Source organism: Vicugna pacos, chromosome 33, assembly GCF_048564905.1.
Source record: "Vicugna pacos chromosome 33, VicPac4, whole genome shotgun sequence".
NCBI classification, from domain to species: domain Eukaryota; kingdom Metazoa; phylum Chordata; class Mammalia; order Artiodactyla; family Camelidae; genus Vicugna; species Vicugna pacos.
Window position 1 is genome coordinate 10,625,298 of NC_133019.1, and position 6,771 is coordinate 10,632,068.

A 6,771-nucleotide genomic window follows, 5' to 3' on the forward strand; every position below is an offset into this window, starting at 1 on the left:
CTTGAGTGTTCCAGTGGCAGAAGAGGGAGGACAACCCAGAGGTCAGCAACCAGGAGAAGCCACCACCTTCCTGGGGCTGGATGGAGGAGGCAGTGTTCTGGGATCCCAGGAACTGAGGAACCCAGACAGAAGCTGGACCAGTGACAGGCCTGCCAGAGGGAGCTGGGGTGTGCAGGAAAGCGCTGCTCAGCAGGAGCCAAAGAGGAGACAAGGATGCTCCAGAGTCCTGGCTGGAAACAGAGCACAGGAAGAAATATCCTGGCTTTTCCCCTCCTCCTCCTCTCTGCCTTCTTCCAGTGCCTCCTGTTGGTCAAACCCAACCAGAAGCCAGTAGGTAAGGGAGCCTGGGAAATGCAGCTCCCCATGCCACAAACTAGGACAGAGAAGGGCCAGAAATGGATCCGGGAGCAACAGGGAAATGAGCGGCACACTCATTCATTCCATCACTCACTTGCTCATTCAGTAAACATTTATTGAGGACCTCTGTGCTGCGGGGGGAACGCGTCCTGCGGCTCCTGGACTGTACCTTTACTTGCCCACGCCGAGCCAGCAGGGGGCCTCCTCCACCAGCCTTCCTGGTGGGGGTTGGTGCAGAGATTTTGGGGCCCCCTGGGAAACCGCCAGTGTGCAGAGAGAAAGGAGCCAGGCTCTTCCTCTGGAGGAGCCAGCATCTCAGCTGGCTCTGCCTCCTCCCCAGCTGAAAGCTCACAGCTCAGAATGAAATGTCTCCAAAAAGGAAAGAAAACCCTTAAATCCCACTGTTTGTCTTTGGAGCCTGGGAAGCGAGGATCTAATGAACATGAAACGTGCGGGCCGCTCAGAAGTTGCCTTTGAAACCTCCCCAGGCCGGCTTTGTCAAGGAGCAGCATTGCCTTTCAAAGCTGCCTGGCTCCAAACGCCCCTCTCCTCCTTCCTCGGCAGCAGGCAGCGGCTAATTAGCCGGAGATGTTAAATGCTCCCTAATTCATTGGAGAAGTCCCCAGGCTTCTGGGGAACAGCCTGCAGGGCTGGCGAGCTGAGTACTTCCACTCCTCCTACTCCCCACCCTGGGCCAGCCCCTCCCCTGCCAGCCTGGGCCCCCCTGGGTCTCCTCCTCCGTGGCCAAGCTTGCCATCCCCACTCCTGCACACTGGCCTGTGTGCAAAAACACACCTCTGTTTCCTGAAGTCTTGTTTTCTGGAATCTGCCTCTTCCAAGAAGACTCCCTAGATGTAATGCACAAGTGATGACCAGCCACGCCCAGAGTCCTCACCCTCAGCAGGGCCCTTACACACACCCCTCCCGATGCGTGCAGGCCCAGGGGCTGCTCTCACTGCCCACCACTCAGTGCAGCCCCCTTGAAGGAAAGGGCTCCAGCCCAGCCCAAGAAAGGAAGGGCAACAAGGCAGGAATATTCCAGGGCTTCGCCACGTAGACATCTGCAGACAGGCCATGTGACCTAGAGTCATAGTCTGACCATATGCCACTTTCTGAGACCTTGGGTAAGACAGGCCCCTCTCCGGGCCTCCATTCCTCATCTATAAAGCCAGAGGGTTGTACTAGCCCAGGGCTTCTCAAATGGGAGGGCACCAGAGTCACCTGGAGGGCTTAAGCATAGATCACTGGGCCCACCCGAGTTCTGATTCAGCAGGAGTAGGGTGGGGTCTCCTGAGAACTTGCATTGCTAGTGAGTCTCCAGGTGATGCTCCTGCTTCTGGTCCAGGGACCACACTGGAGAACCAGTGGGCTAGATGGATGGGTTTTAAGCCCTGTTTGTCAAAGCTCCAAGGGCTGCAGGAAACACGCTCACTCAAGAGGCAGTAGGAGTGGTGATGGGGGCGGGGGGTGCTGAGTAGTCTGGCCCCAGCCCCCACCCACCTTGCTCCCAGCAGGTCAGTTTTAACCACTTTTGTTTGTTTGTACGTCCAGGTAAGAGTTGGTCAGAACCTGGGTTCCGCACTTTAAATGAAACGTTTGGAAACTGCCGATTAGACCTAGTGGTCAAGGCGGCCCCTTCTGGCTCTGACATTCGAGGCTCCCATGCTCCTTCCACACCCCTTCCTGGGCCTCTCCTACCTCCCTTTTCTTCTTTACAGACAAGGGGGCGGGAAGCACAGCAAGAATAAGACTGTGAATTCAGGTCTTTACTCTTAGGGGAGGGGGTGTGGGAATGGGTGGAGAGGCTGGTGAGTTCCCAGGTCATTGTCATGGGGGGGTCACATTTCAACCCAGAGATGCACCTCAAAGTGGTGTGTGTGTGTGTGTGTCTGTGCCCCATATGTGCGTGCATACCTGTATGTGCGCCCACATGTGCCCACATACACCCCTCTGCTTGCAACCCCCACCCTGTAAAGGGCCCTGGGGCCCAGCTAGGTTGGGGAAGTTCCTGAAAAATCTAGTGTCGCTGTATTTGGATGGGGTAGGGGTGGTGCACGTGTGTGTCTGCATGGCTGTATGTATGATGCCTGTGTATACAAACGAGGTACAGAGAGAGATCAGGAATGATCAGGGTGTAGACATATTTTAAAATAAGGGGAGGGTATAGCTCAGTGGTAGACTGCATGCCTAGCATGCATGAGGTCCTCGTTTCAATCCCCAGCACCTCCATTAAAAACAAATAAATAAACTTAATTAACCCCCCCAAAAAAGAAAACCAAAATAAATAAATAAAAATAAAAATAAATAAAATAAAGCAGAGGTCTCCTGGAATCTCAACATTTTAGAACTATACCTGAGATCATCTGTTCCAAACCCCTCGTATATCTGATGAGGGAACCAAGGTTCTTCTGGAGCTAGAACCAGGGGTTCCTGACTCCTGGGTCAGTGCTCTGCACCCCACCAACAGTCTCCCCCACCACCACCTTCACCTTCGCGCTCTACGTAGACGTCAAGCCTTTCCCAGGCACCAGGATGACATCAGCTGAAACCAATGAAGCATCATGGCAAGTGGACAAAAATGTCCACAGAAGAGAATCCAAGGCAAACAGATCCCTTCCCAGCCCAGCCTAGCCTGTCCCCCCACCCCCGCCGCCATATCACCGTTCCCTGGCCAGCTGCTCCTGGGGTGCCACTTCCAGGAGGGCGCCTGCCCAGCCTTGCAGCCAGGCTGGGAGAGCCTGCAAGAAGAGCAGCAAAGAGGAAAACAAGAGAAGAAATCGCCCAGGCCCTTTAAAGATTCATGGGGTTCTCTGGGACCCAGAGTTGTGTCTGGATTGGAGAGAAAGAAAGGCCAGCAGACAAGCAGCAGAGAAGCAGGACAGAAGGAGGAGTGTGTGTGTGTGTGTGTGTGTGTGTGTGTGTGGAGACACACACAGAGACATTATTAGATTGTGCATATGTGTTTGTGCAAACCCAGGAGAAGCCAACAGGCAGCAGAGCATCATACAGGCTGAGGGGCAAGACACACGTGCATGCATGCACACACACACACACACAAAGTGGGTGTGGATGGAGCCAAAGGGAGAGCCAGGAGGCGAAGAGCTGTCGAAGCGAGCCAGGGTGCAGGCCATTTGTGTCTGTGATGGGGGCGTGGGACACAAGATGTCAGAGCACGTCCGTGCATGTGTGCAGCGCGGGGCATGCCCAGGGACCTGCAGAGAGAGTGGGGAGGGAGGGCAGCCCCCAGTCCTGGATACCCTTCAGACGTCCTTTCACACTTCTCGGGGCCAGACAGCCCCCTATGTCCCCTTCGCTAGGACCCCTGCTGCCAGCCTCCCTCAGTTGCTGCAAAGGTCCTCTCCGGCCTTCACCTCCCTCGCTCACCGCCCCACCCCTCGGCTAGGGAGTTTCCTCCTTCCTCCCCAGGGATTAGTGTCCCTGGACAATATTTTCCAGCCTGGAACAGTCTCTCTGCTCTGGATACAGCAACCACCCTGCCATGCCCCCCCCCCACCTCCCACACCCACTTCTGTCTCCAAGCATGTGCCAAGCACAGACCTCGAGTTACACAGCCCAGCTCCAGATTCTACCTCTGCCTCTTGTACTATGTGACCTTGAGCAACACTTAGGCTGAAGTCCTAATTTCTTCTATTAAAAAAAAAAAAAAAGAATAGAGCTCTTGTGAGGATAAGATAAACTGCGTGAAGCCCCTGGGACTGTGCCAACCACAAAGTAGGTCCTTCCATTCCTAGTCTCTTAATTCACGTTCCTGGGGCAGGGGCAGGTTTTTGCTTCAAAGCCCCAGGGGCTTCCCAAGCAGCACCAACTTCTTGAAACCCTAAAGCTGGAAGTGGCCTTAGATATCATGTGGTCTGAGCACCTCACCCCCAGGTTGTAAGTGAACACGCAAGGTTCCGAGATATGTAACTTGTATTAATAACAGCTGAGACAAGAACACAGGTCCTCTGCTCCACGACCACCAGCCTTCAGCTTTCTCCCTTCAGCCAGAGCTGGAGGATATTCACAGCGATGTTCTTGGAATGTTTATTCCCTGTTGGGTTGGGGGTGAGATGAGCCCCGAGGTGTGGGCAGAGGGCAGAGAAGGAGGACACTGCAGGACAGAGCCATGCCCTCCTGTGTCCTGAGCAATTCAGCTCTGGCCCCTGACTTGCATTCTCACTTAGCAAAGCCAGAGCTCTGAAGAGAACTGGACCCACTCCCCACTCCCCCCGTTGCCTCTTAGAAGGCAGTTTTGTGCCCATCTGTGGTCTCTCTCATGTGGTCCCTTGAGGGGTTAACTCCAGTCCATTGGAAGTGATGAAGGGATTTCTTCCACCCACACCCTATACTCTCCCTAAAAGGAGAATCTCAAGTCAGTGCAGGCTTCTCCTCCTCTTAATATTTCTGTAGCACAGACCAGTGCCAGGTAGCTGCCTGTCTCACCAGGCCCCACATCTGGCTCTTTATCCAGCCTCTGTGTCCTCATCACCCCTCAGTCATAGCCAACGGGATCAACAGTGCTGAGGACTGCAGGACTGTGCTGAAACATGCCTCCTCCCTGGAGGACAGGAGTCCCAGGGCAGGAGCTAAGGCTGGTTGCCGAGAGGACAGCAGAGATCACGCTCCTTTTGTTTGCTCATCACACACGATGGGAAGGTTCCTGGCAGAGCCTAGTGCATGGGCAGGAGGTGACTGCACCAGGGGGAGGTCTGGCCAGAAGAAAGAGCAGGACATGCCAGGAATCAAGCCAGTGGGAAGAGAAATGCTGAAGGGGGTGCAAGAATATCAGGCAGGAAGAAGCACAGCTGGGGGACCGATGTGGCAGGTACCAGGGACCAGATGAGTAGAAACATTTCCAGGCTCACCTTCCTCACCCACTCCTGCAGTGACAAAGCAGTGCCCCTAAACCCACCCCATCAGCTGGTGCTTCTAGAGACACAGGAGGCCTGGGAGGAGGTGGAGTCCAGGACAGGAAATTCAGGTTCCCAAGTCCGTGCCTGGTTCCTGGCATTTCCTTAGTCCTAGAGAGCTGGAGCCAGGAGCTAGGGCAAGTTAGTGACCCTGGAGTTCGCAATCACCCCCTACCTTGCAGCACCTGATGGGGCGGGGCTGCGCATCTGGAAGGAGACTCCCTCCAAAGGATCCTGAAAGGCCATTTGTGTCCTGCTCATCAGGACCAGGCAGCCTAACCTGCAGGGGTCACGCCGTTCACTCCCCACAAACTCATTTGCCCAAATGCGGTACATGTTATAAACATCGAATGTGCTTCATTCATTCATTCCTTCAGAGAAGCAGGACAGCATGGCCACTGAAAGCATGGACTCTGAGCCCAGCCTGGCTTGAATCCCAGCCTTACTAACTGATGGCTGTGCAACCTTGGGCAAGTAACTCAACCCCTCCGTACCTCCGTTTCTTCATCTGTGAAATAGATAGCATTCTTAACTCCCTCCTAAGAGAACTGTGAAGTTTAAATGGGTCAATATATGTCAAGGGCTTAGGATAATGGCTGCCACATAATAAAAACTGAATAAAGACTAACTGCTATGATTATTTATTCAGTCATCCAAAAGTTATTGAGCTCTGTGCACGCTAGGTGCGCGTCCAAACCTTAGGATCCCGTGGTGAGCCATCCAGACACGGTCCCTGCTCTCGCGGGGCTTATGTTTCAGTGGGAGAGACCAACGTTCAATAATCACTAAAGAAATGTACCTATTTACAAATTGTGATAAGAGCAGTTAAGACAAAGATAGGGAGCTGTGAGGGTGTATAACAGGGGACCTAGCAGGTTTGCAGGCCAGGGAAGGCTTTTTGGGGTGTGATGCTTACCCGCTCTTCCCCGCCGAGTCTGACCACCCTGGGTGTGTCATCGCCATCAGCAGACGCCCACCGAGGACGAAGCCCGTCTGTGTCCTTCACGGGTCTGGCCACGGCAGTGCCTCTGCTCCCGCTCAGTGTGGGAAGCCCGGGCAGGACCGAGACCCCATCACTTTGCCTGCCACCACCACCACCCCGCTTCTGGACTTGGGAGAGCTAGGGACAGAACCAGGAGTCCTGCTCCCGATGCTCACATTATCTGATCAACTGCAGCCACTCGGAAGGTCATGACTATTTGTCAGGAGTCCTACCTGCTCCCTTAGAGACTGTCCTAAATCTAACAGCCAGCCCGGAAGATGAAGCAATGTATTGAGCTTGGGACTTTATAGTTCGTTCAGTAAATACATTCAGTCTCATTTAATCACCACAACAACTCCATGAAGTTGCTATTATTATTATTATGTCTATTTTACAGAAAAAAAGAAACTGATGCTCTGCAAGGTTAAGCCACTGGCCCGAGGTCACACAGCGTATTCGTGGACAGCTAGGACTCCAACCTAGGTTTGCTTGACTGCAGACCCTGCAGCCTTAAAACAACAT